Here is an 11,550-nt window from a genome sequence, read left to right on the forward strand (position 1 = left end):
CTTGCACATTTTTCCTGTGTCTGCGTGGGTTTCCTCCGAAGCTCCGGTTTCCTTCCACAATCCAAAAAATGTGCTCATTAAGTGGACTGGCTATGCTAAATTCTCCCTCAGTGTACCTGAACAGGCGCTGGAGTGTGGCAACTAGGGGATTTTCACAGTAATTTTATTGTAATGTTAACGTAAGCCTACTTGTGACTAATAAATAAACTTTATCCTAAATGCTCTGAACATCATCTAGAAATATGGAATTTAGTTTTCATGTCAGTTGAGTTAGTTGTAAGTCTCCAATTCCTTCTCCCTTCTGTCACCAGATTGCTTTCCCAACGTTCAGTCTTAGATGAACTACTATTTCTTCCAGTTAAAAACCTGGAAGACAGAAAAGATTAACCTTGGCTCCTAACTGTGTGCCCGTCCTAGATTCTAATCTGATTATCTCAGGCTGAAATACAAACTCAGTACCCTACTCAATCCTGAGCCAAGCTTCTTAGCCATTTCAGTTTTGCAAAATTACACTTAATTCATCTAAAATCTGAAAGACAGTAAAATGCAACGAAATGTATATTTTCTCCAAAGATCAGGATGAACTCTGAGGTACTTCAGTTCAGTAATGAGAACATTACAAACATTTCAATATTTTCATTGTAGGGAGTATTATTCTTTTCAAACAATTGATAACAAATTCAATGAAGTTACAAGAAGTTACTGGCCTGGGAACTATAGGCCAGTGAGCCTCACATCTGTGGTGGGTAAGTTGTCAGAAGATATTTTGAAAGACAGGATCTACAGGCATTTAGAGATGCAAGGACTGATTAGGAACAGTCAGCATGATTTTGAGTGTGGAAAATCATGTCTTGCAAATTTGATTGAGTTTTTTGAAGGGGTAACTAAGAAGGTAGATGAGGGCAGTGCAGTTGATGTTGTCTACATGGACTTTAGCAAGGCATTTGACAAGGTACTGCATGGTAAGTTGTTGCATAAGGTTAAGCATTAGGATGCATAAGGGTGAGGTAGCTAGATGAACACAAAATTGGCTTGATGAAAGAAGACAGAGGGTTGTTTTAGAAGGTTGTTTTTCAAACTGGAGGCCTGTGACTAGCAGTGTGCCTCAGGGATCAGTGCTGGGTCCACTGTTATTTGTTATTTATATTAATGATTTGGATGAGCATATAGGAGGCATAAGTTTGCCGATGACAGCAAGATTGGTGGCAGGGTGGACAGTGACGAAGGTTATCTCGGATTGCAATGGGATCTTGATCAATTGGGCCAGTGAGCTGATGAATGGCAGATAGAGTTTAATTTAGATAAATGCAAGGTGATGTGTTTTGGTAGATTGAACCATGCAGGACTTACTCAGTTAATTGTAGGGTGTTGGGGAGGGTTACAGAACAAAGAGATCTAGGGGATATGTTCATAGCTCCTTGAAAGTGGAGTCACAAGTGGACAGAATGGTGAAGAAGGCATTCAGTGTGCTTCGTTTCATCGGTCAGAACACTGAATACAAGAGTTGGGATGTCTTGTTGAAGTTGTACAAGACATTGGTAAGGCCACGTTAGAATACTATATATAGTTCTGGTCACCCTATTATAGAAAGGATATTATTAAACTAGAAAGAATGCAAAAAAGATTTACTAGGATGCTACCGGGACTTGATGGTTTCAGTTATAAGGAGAGGATGGATAGACTGGGACTTTTTTCTCTGAAACGTAGGAGGCTGAGGGGTGACCTTATAGAGGTCTATAAAATAATGAGGGGCATAGATCAGCTAGATAGTGAATATCTTTTCCCAATGGTAGGGGAGTCTAAAACTAGAGGACATAGGTTTAAGGTGAGAAATACAAAAGTATCCAGAGGGCAATTTTTTCCACACAGAGGGTGGTAAGTGTTTGGAATAAGCTGCCAGAGGTGGTAGTAGTAGAAGCAGGTACAATTTTGTCTTTTAAAAAGCATTTAAACAGTCACATAGATAAGATGGGTATGGGTGGACATGGGCCAAATGAGCAGCAATTGGGACTAGCTTTGGGGTTTAAAAAAAGGGTGGCATGGACAAGTTGGGCCAAAGGGCTTATTTCTATGCTGTAAATCCTTATGACTCAGTTAGAATTAAACAGAGCTGAAGGGGTTTTACCCAGTTACCTGCCTCTCAGGGTATATCAGTTAAAAGGCCTCATACAGTGGCCTTTCCTCATAGTTCTTTCACAGTGGCTGCCAAAGCTCAAGTGCCCCAACATGTAGCCCTGGACCCCATATGCTTTAAATCCAGCAACAGATCACCAGCTTCCTATTCTAACACCATACACCTCTGTTGCACCCCTTCTGTGTCTGAACCCTCCACTATGTTGCTCTAACCTCCAGATTTAATTAGTCCAATGCTCTTCTGGCTGGTTGTCATTCCCCACCCTGTATTAAATTCTTGTTCATCCAAATACTCTACTGCAGCTAGTAGCCCATCACATTATATTTTAAATCTTTTCATATCTTCCACCTTCTTCATCTCAGAATTGGTATCTATTCCTAAGTTATATGGAATTTTACAGCCTGGAACAGGCCATTCAGTCCAAAGTGTTGATGCTGCTATTTATGCTCCACACAAGCATCCTCGCTCCATGTGGATTATACCTTTAAGAAACACAGCAAGACATTTTCCTATTCGAAAATGTGCTACCTAAATAAAGTTGCTGTCATTTTGTTTTAAACAACACCCACGTATTTGCCCAAGGCAATCTTAATTCCACATTATACTTGCTCAGCAACCCATCTTTCCCCTACTGACTCAAGAATGCTCCCATAAAATACTCACTGAGCTTTCACCAATCCTGACACTTGGACAGCATGTTAGCACTGCTGCCTCACAACGCCAAGGGCCCGGGTTCGATTCCCAACCAAGATCACTGTCTGTGCAGAATCTGCAAGTTCTCCTCGTTACGTGGGTTTCCTCTAGGCGCTCCAGTTTCCTCCTACAATCTGATTAGGTGCATTGGCCATACTAAATTCTCCTTCAGTGTACCCAAGCAGGCACCAGAGTGTGGCAACTAGGGGATTTTCACAATAAATTAATACTGCAATGAAGTTAAACCTACTTGTGAGAAATAAATAAACTTTAAACTCAGTCGTGTGTTAATTTGCAAGCTGCCACCCCTGCCAAACATGAATCAAATTGGACCACACAAAAAAAGAACAAAAGCTTCAGCAGTCTGGAGCTCACAATCAAAAGCCAACTTTAAAGAGTGGTATTTGAAATGCCTCAATTTCTTAAAAATATTAACTTGCCCAAAATGAGGGCCAAAAATAAGATATTAACAAGACAGGCTTTGTTAAGTCTTTATTAACCATTCCCCAAGAACACAGACAAACCAGCTTCTCCAATATTCTAGAATCCAGAGGCTGGGATGCAGTCACTATCTAGCTTTTACCTACTGTGCCCACCCCACTCCCCAGCCTCACAAAAGCAAGCCAGTTTTTGAAACAATTTGGAAATTTTAAAAGGAAGAAACCGCTGCCACTGTGCAGCAGCTGGTGAAAAGTCCACAATTTTCCTACAATCCACGTCAAACAACATGGAGCATTCTTACAATCAGGATGATAGAGACAAAAATTTAATGCTTACATAAAATCAATTAGAAAAGTGATGGGTTGGCATATAGACAGCAATTCTATTACTGCTTAGAGCTTAAGTGCAAGTCACAAGGGAAATGTCTGTTCTTGTACAAAGTGAGAAATTTCACCATTTTCATTTGCTGAATTTTTCTTTCAAATGGAAAGGGATGCACATGTTCATGTTTAATATTTGCAAATATATATTCATTAAAAACCAAGTTTCAACGGAAAGCACATGATTGCGATATGCTGCCCATGTGCTGTCTAAGGTGCTGCCTGCATTTTATTCCAGACAAGAGCTATGTATGATAACTTGGACCATTCTTATACTGAGCAGCTAAAAGGATCCATAGTGACTTGCACCATAGGAAACATTTTAACTTTGAATTTTAAACACAGTTATTGTACATAAATGCATCATGTGATAGTAGCATCTCTTCAAAAGACTAAAGAATTCTTGTCTTGCATGAAACGGCTGAGAAAATACTACATTGAGCAAGTGTCATTTATATGGGAACTATTTAACAAACTCATCACTCAAGGGGGAAGTGTAGAAAATAAAAGCCTGTCAAAGTCTAGACACAAAACCTCCAGCTCGTCACTCCTTTGTTAAAGCAAATATGTTGCAGCTGAACATTTAACTAAAAGTAGATTGGAAATTTGCTGAGCAAATAGAGGATCGCCACCTTAAAAATTAACATGTCAGGATTACTGAGTATTAAAATATCTGGGAATACGTAGGTGATTTAATATCACTGTGGATAAAGACAATTTATGACAACTCACAACACATTCTACAAAACGTAACATATTACTTGAAAAATCAGTCACACGCAGAAAGCGACATCTTAATTGCAGTTACAATGTTCAGCGACTGGCATTAAAACCTTAACGTGCAACAGGACTGCTGAGTAAGACTCTCATGAATCAACAATAACTGGAAAAGCTCATGACTTTGGCTGAATGCACACTGCACAAACAGTTGCCTGTCACTTTTTAGATGCAAGGAAACATGCTCCCCAATTACATTCCTCAAAACAAATTGTGATGATCTGATTAATCAAAATCAAGCTGTTTGATGATACAAAGATGATTCTAGGCAAACTATAAATTTTGAACACTAATAATTCATTAGGGTATACAACAAAATGACCCGACATCCTAAACATTTTCATGATGCCTTAATAACCAAGACACAACCCTATATTACTTGGAATTGCTAGACAATTAAAAAACTTTGGTCCATCTCTATCATCTATGCAAAACTTCATATCAAAATTTAACGCATTCATGTATTTATGTAGCATCTTATTACATTTTCCAGACACTTCAGAGCAGTTTTACACTATGAAATGCTTTGGAGTACAGTAACTTACTGTGCAAACATGGAGCCACTCTGCATACTATCGCCAACAAATAATATCATGAATAAATTATTGACCTCTGCAGTATAAATGTTCAAAATATTTGGTGATATTCCTGAGAATCTGTTGCAAGGTTTCAGGTTACTGAACATTTTTGCCTATTAAAATCTGAGTAGAACTGATGTTCAAAATTATTACCAATCCCCAAGTCATACAGATATGAACATTCAACACAGGTTAGTCTGCATTGTTGACTTTGCTAGATAATACGTGTATTGTAGCAAAAAAATAATCTTCTACTCAGTCCTTACAGTTATTTGAGCCAAATCATGTGCTGACCTTAAAATAAGCAAGCACGATTATCTGCATCCCAAATGATCTTGCACATATTTTTGCAATGTACTGGGTGAACCACATATTCAGTGGCATTAACTTGATTGCAACCTAGAACTGTCTCAAGGTTTAACTTGATAAAACAATTCAATACATTCCTGTTTATTTTAAATCATCACACAGTATTAAATTAGCCTGAAACCATTCTCTCCTGTTCTAAAACCAGTCTATATCCCGCAAATGTAATTGTCCATGATTTAGTAATATAATGTATATAATAAAGTGGCAGAGAGTACATTGAATTGAGCTAGTTTAATTACACCTTTGACTTTCTCAACAGGTCAGATATGCGGCTATTTATTTTTCCCCTTTTATGCATTTTGGATGTTGCAAGCACAAAATCCTGTATTCTCATTTCAGATACAACTAATAATGGATGAAATAACATACATACAGCAGGCAAAGCTCAGGTAAGGAAGGCTGGTCATAAGCATGTCTCCAGATTATACTGCTATTCAAACATTTCAACAACGTGATTCTAGTTTATGCTGAGATTCCAGTCCGAATGCTGAATCTGAAGATCAATCTGCCATATTTGACCCTGATTTCAGGTCTGACAAAGTGATATTTCAATAACAAATATGTAAAATGAATATAAGCTAAATGAAATGGACACACTTTGCAGAATCCATCATAAGTAATATGGCACGGCCTGGTAATTTGGAAAGTATATGCAGATTTTGAAAGTTTACAAAACACATTTTGAAAGGTTGGTCTATAAACCACACAGTTAAACCATTCAAGTATTAATCAGTTTGGTTTTGAGTAATTATGGTAAAGCATTCAGCAAACAATGCAAGTAACTGCTCACTTTTTACTCACTGAAACCCACTCAATTTGAAATCTCCTACTCGATCCTTTTCCATTCCATGCATATAACCCTAACCATGTCTGCTCATTTCTGGTATCAACTTTGTAACACACAATGTTTTGCCATGTGTCTAAGATCCTTCTGTAAAAGAGATGCCAAAACGGCATGCAGTTGAGCCCTTAAAAGCACCATGCTCTGAATTCAATATCCCTCTATAATAAAAACAGACCTTCATTGTCCATTTATACTATTTAGTACACTGTACCATTTTCACCTTCCTAACAATCTGTGCGGCTGCATCCGCAGGTCTCGCAGTTCTACCAAAAATTTTACTATTTGTTACTTTTCCAAGCTCACTCATTTTGCCAGAAAGACACTTTCACATTGAACATAGAAACACATATTAGAAGCAGTAGGCCATTCGGCCATCTGAGTCTGCTCCGCCATTCATTTTGATCATGGTTGATGGTCAAATTCAATATTCTGATCCCCCTTTCCCCCCAATATCCTTTTTTCTCTTCAGAGCTATATCTAATTACGTCTTGAAATCAGACAATATTTTGGCCTCAATTACTTTCCGTGGTATGAATTCCATACATTTACATCTCTCTAGGTGAAGAAATTTCTCCTCACCTCAGTTCTAAAAGGATTACCCCATATCCTCAAACAATTCTTTCTGAATCCACCCTAACTCTTTTAGCGTTTTGTAAGTTTCTACGAGATCCTAAACGCCAGTGAATATAATCTTAACCGACTTATGACAGACTTGCCATTCCAGGAATCAGCCTGCTAAACCTTCACTCCTCTATAGCAAGGACATCCTTCCTCAGTTAAGGACACCAAAACTGCACATAATACTCCAGATGTGGCCTCACCAATGCCCTATGCAATTGCAGTAAAACATCCCTATCTCTATACTCAAATCTTCTCACTACAAATGCCTAAATACGATTTGCCCTCTTTACTGCCTGCTGTACCTGTATGGGCAGCACGGTGGCACAATGGTTAGCACTGCTGCATGACAGTGCCAAGACCCTGGTTCAATTCCGGCCTTGGGTCACTGTCTGTGTGGAGTCTGCACATTCTCCGTCTGCGTGGGTTTCCTCCGGATGCTCTGGTTTCCTCCCACTCTCCAAAGATGTACAGGTTAGCTGAAGTGGCCATGCTAAATTGCCCCTTAGTGTCAGGGGTACTAGCACAGTAAACACATGGGGTTACAGGGATAGGGTGTGGGTGGAATTGAGTCGGTAAGACATTATGGGCCAAATGGCTGCCTTCTGCACTATAGGGATTCTATGATACCGGCGTGTTCAGTGGTACACAAGGACACCAAGATCTCGTTGAATATCCACCCCTCTCATTCAAGTAATAATCTGTCTTCCTATTATTGCTACCAAAGTGGATAACCTCACATTTGTCCACATTATATTGCATTTGCCATGCATATGCCCATACACTCAGCCTGTCCAAGTCACGCTGTAGCATCCCTGCATCCTCCTCACAGCTCACCCTCTCATCTGAAAATTTGGAGATTATACATTTAGTTCCCTTTCCAAATTATTAATATATAATGTGAACAATTGGGGTCCTAGCACAGATCCCTGCAGTAAATTTCTTCATAATGGACTGCAATTGCAATTTATCTTTATAATTCTTAATACGTCAGCATCCTTCTCTGGTCTCTCAAATACATATAGGCCTTGGTGAGATGAGACTTGCAGGAAAGCGTACAATTTTGGTCACCTTACCCAGGAAGGATATTTTTGCCTGAGAGGGAATGAAATAAAATTGCACATACTGATTCCTGGAATGAGGATTATCCCACGAGGAGAAATTAAGTGTACTAGGCCTACATTCCCTGAAGTTTAAAAGAAAGGAATCTCATTAAAATTCTTAAAGGTCTGACAGATACGAGAAGGACTCTCCTAGTGGGGTAGTGCAGAACCAAGGATCAAAATCCAGAATAAGGGGTCAGTCATTTAGAACTGTGATTAGGAGAAATTTCTTCACGCCAAAGAGTTGTGGATCTCCAGAATTTCCTATGTCAGAGGGCACTGGATGTGTCTGCAGAGGTTCAAAAAAAAATGCAGCTCACCACCTCCCTCTGAAGGGCAACTAGTGCTGGGCAATAAATGCTGGCCTAGCTAGTGATGCCCACGTGCCACATATGAACTTTTAAAAATGCAATTGTTGAACAGTGTTTTGGGTACTTAACAGGATTAAAGAATATGGGGATACTGCAAGAAGCTGGAGTACTGAATGTTTCAATGTCCTACTCGTGTTTCCATTTCTTAAGTAATGATAATCCTGAGTCTATATCTCATTAATGATCTGTCATTCAATGGATATAATCCATCACTATAAACCTTCTGAAAACTTTTCTATTTTAAAATCGTCTATTAGCTTTCCCCCTTAAAGTTCTCTGTTCTAGCAAATAAAGATTATTTCACATTCTTTTTCCCCCAAGCATAATCTTTGTGCGTGATGCTGTTCTACTGAATCTTCAAAATATGCATTATAGTTCACATAGTTTGCATATTCTTTCTAAACTGGGGTGCCCAAATGTGCACATTATACCCTTTTTTCAGCAATTCATTATTCCCCCCTTCAGATTTTTACATTCTTTCAATACTCCTATCTGCAAAATTTCTGTTTCACCAAACTTAAGGATATCATTTAGGATATGGTTTCTTGTACCTATCTCCCCCCCAGAAAAATACAGCACTTCTTTCCATATTGAGTTGAGCCTGTTAAATGTTTGCCAGCAATCTCTCTCAATTGGCCATGTTCCTAATTTGACAGCAGCAATTTTACAACAACTAGTATTTATTTGTCATGCTTAACATAGAGAAGATCAATCCTGATTGCAGGATAAACATGGGCCATCGCACCAGGAGAGTGCCCCAGCATTTCTCTGAATGGTGTCATGAGATCAATTCTATCCATATGAATAAGTATGTGCACGTTGTGCAACATTCAACAGTACAGCACTCATTTAGTGTCGCGCTTCAGTGTTAACCAAGGCTATATGCTTAAGTCCCTGAAATGGTGCTAAAATCTTACATGTCCTTAATACTTGCTTTTTTCCAACCAGTCCGACATGCTTTTGAAAATACACTTTAATCTATTTTAACAGTGAACTCAGTTATATTTGGTGACTAGGGTCTAATTTACTTCCCTTTAGATTACTGTACTGTGCTGAACTAGCTAGATTTGCCCACGTATTGAATTCAAAAACACTATGCATTATTTAAATATATCCCAGTTTGATTAGTTCTGGATAGATTGTTTTGGTGGCTGGGGGATTGGAAGAGGAGAATGCACTTCACACTCAAACCCAATCGTGCTCTTATGTCAAAACTACAATTTCATCAAGGTGCATCCTAAATTCTCTATACAACTTGAAAAATGTTTGTCTTACATTGCACTTCAATTCTGCATTTTTCACTTTTTTATATTTTCTCGCCTTTCCACTGATTCACAAACTTGCTGCATTAATATGAAATGAAAGAAGACACTACTGTGATTCTTCCAAAATAAGGGACTTCAAAAAATGTTCCTGACATTCTGGACAAAATATTAGTTGCTCCCCAACTACTATCTTGGATGGTTCAGTTAACTCAACAGACCAGGAATAGAAGCTAGAACTTTTCATAAAATGCTGGAAAATCCCCACAGGTCTGACAGCATCTGTGGAGCGAAAATAGAGCCAACATTGAGTCTGGATGATTCCAAAACTTGAGCTACATTCGCACTCCACAGATGCTGTCAGACCTGCTAAGATTTTCCAGCATTTTCTGTTTTAGATGACAGCATTTTTTTAAAGTTTAAAAAACAGTTTAAGTTTTTATTAGTATCACATGTAGGCTTACTAACTGCAATGAAGTTACTGTGAAAGTCCTGAAGGTTCCACACTCCAACACCCGTTCGAGCACACTGAGGGAGAATTTAGTATGGCTAATACACCGAACAAGTACACTTTTCAGACTGTGGGAGGAAATCACTTGGAGGAAACCCATGCAGACACAGGAAGAATGTGCAGACTCTGTACAGCCAGTGACTCAAGCAGTGATTCAAACCCAGGTCCCTGGCACTGTCAGGCAGTAGTGCTAACCACTGTGCCACCCTGCAGTAATCTGCACTTACTTGGAACTTTTTAGATTTGTTTGACTGTGTGCCAAGGAACTTTCACTCAATGCCTGCCATGGGAAGCTAACAAGGTTTAATTTTAATGGACTACATCACTAAATACTGACTATTACCAACTATTTGCTGTGGCAAAAACACGCTTTCAAGAACGTGTGCATATTGCAACTGACAGACATGCCAATTCATGAAGAAAAGGCCCTTCCTGGAGCAAAAGGACCTCAGTTTAACATCTTACTCAAAAGGCAGAAACTCTTGTCAGCACAGTTTTTTCTGACATCTACCCCCCCCATACCAAACCAGCATAATACACCCCAGCCCTGCCAATCTGACTATACCCCTGGCACTGCCACTCTGCCAATGTGGCTCTCCACCAACACCAGTAACAGCTGTTGGTAGCAGCAGAGCACAACCACCAGAATATCATTTGCCACCCAAACATTACCATCCCACCAAACCAACACAATCCTGCCTCAGCTTCAGAGCATCCTTCCACCCCTCCTGGCACTCCCAATCCATCAGCACAGCGGTTTCCTATCACCAGCACCACTCCCCTCAGCACTGCCACCCATCCAGCATCTTGCTCCCTGGGTTGGAGTGTCAGCCCAGTGCTGGTGTCGCAGGACTGGGACTCGGGCCCAAACCCTTGGACTCAGCGGCGACACAGACAGCTGTCGGCCAACACACGACCCATTGGGGGCATGCGGACAATAGGAGTAGTTAAAACCGGCGGATTCCCCTGCAGTGGCGGTGAGGAGGCTGAGTGAAGTAGGCTGGAGATTTCGGACAGGTGGTGTAAGTGAGGCGGTGCTGCAGGCCCTACCTCTGTCCCCGGGCTGCCGTTACCTCTCAGTCCGCACCTAGCCACCCGCCGCCTGCACCGGCTGTCAGGCGCGCGCGCACAAGCCGCCCTCCCATTGGACAGGACTGACTCCCGGCAGGCCCCACGCGCAGTCCTCCCATTGGCTTTCCTCTATCTTCCTCTTCCATTGGCTATCCCTATCCTCAATTCCGATTGGCTTTCCTATCCCCCACTCGCTTTAGCTATCCCCATACTCCACTCCCATTGGCTCTCTCTATTCTCCTCTCCCATTGGCTATCCCTATATTCCACTCCCATTGGTCAATAACCAGGCTCTGGAAAATCCGCGCCACGTGCACCGACCCTCTTCCCTCAGGCAATTCTATTGGTCGAGAGGTTGGGTCAATGAAACAGCTGAAGCTTAGTGTGTTGGAGCTGGGT

General features: G+C 40.5%; 1 protein-coding gene across 2 annotated transcripts in view; it reads right to left on the reverse strand.

Annotated features, from left to right (window-relative positions):
* Positions 1-11,224, reverse strand: part of nup93 (nucleoporin 93) — a 128,042-nt gene extending 116,818 nt beyond the window's left edge. Inside the window, exon 1 of one of the 2 annotated variants that reach the window (XM_080187122.1) lies at positions 11,155-11,224. The gene's annotated coding sequence lies outside the window, so the exon portion shown is untranslated. Of the gene's footprint in view, positions 1-11,131 lie in introns of both variants that reach the window. The other variant, XM_080187119.1, reaches the window with a different exon arrangement.
* Positions 11,225-11,550: the final 326 nt, after the last annotated feature.

The sequence above is a fragment of the Carcharhinus amblyrhynchos genome, chromosome 4, assembly GCF_965287045.1.
Source record: "Carcharhinus amblyrhynchos chromosome 4, sCarAmb.v2.hapA, whole genome shotgun sequence".
Classification (NCBI taxonomy): Eukaryota; Metazoa; Chordata; class Chondrichthyes; order Carcharhiniformes; family Carcharhinidae; genus Carcharhinus; species Carcharhinus amblyrhynchos.